Source organism: Penaeus monodon, chromosome 29 (assembly GCF_015228065.2).
Source record: "Penaeus monodon isolate SGIC_2016 chromosome 29, NSTDA_Pmon_1, whole genome shotgun sequence".
NCBI lineage: Eukaryota > Metazoa > Arthropoda > Malacostraca > Decapoda > Penaeidae > Penaeus > Penaeus monodon.
Genome location: NC_051414.1, coordinates 7010492 through 7010990, shown reverse-complemented (window position 1 = coordinate 7010990; position 499 = coordinate 7010492).

Below are 499 nucleotides of genomic sequence, written 5' to 3'. Positions count from 1 at the left end.
ACCCAAAATGAAAGAATACAATGGCACTGAGATTTTAAGCACCTCCAGGCACCCAAATCACGAAAGAAAAAATGGCACAGGGCCACCTCTCCCAGTGGCAGTTCACGGTTCTCGGACGCAGGTTTTTCCCCCCAGGTTTCTCTATCTGTTTCTGGCGATTCGAACAAAATAAAACTATACTCCATTGATTTCTTGCATTCAAATATATTTTTCGTGTTACATACATCATTTAGAATTCCTATTAGTTTGATTGTTAATGAAGCTCTATTTTTTAAATTAAACTATATAATTTTTCTTTTTAACATAGCTGATTAATACGTGTTTTAACCGAATCACACAGAATTGAGAACAGAAGTAGAATGTCTTATATTTTATTATATTATTGCAGGACAGGAGGTTATAGAGAATTGTGATGAAATTAGGAAAAAGGAAATCAACAACTGACCTCAAAATAATACAGAAGGTTTAATTGTGACTTACATACCGTCTCGTGAAAAGA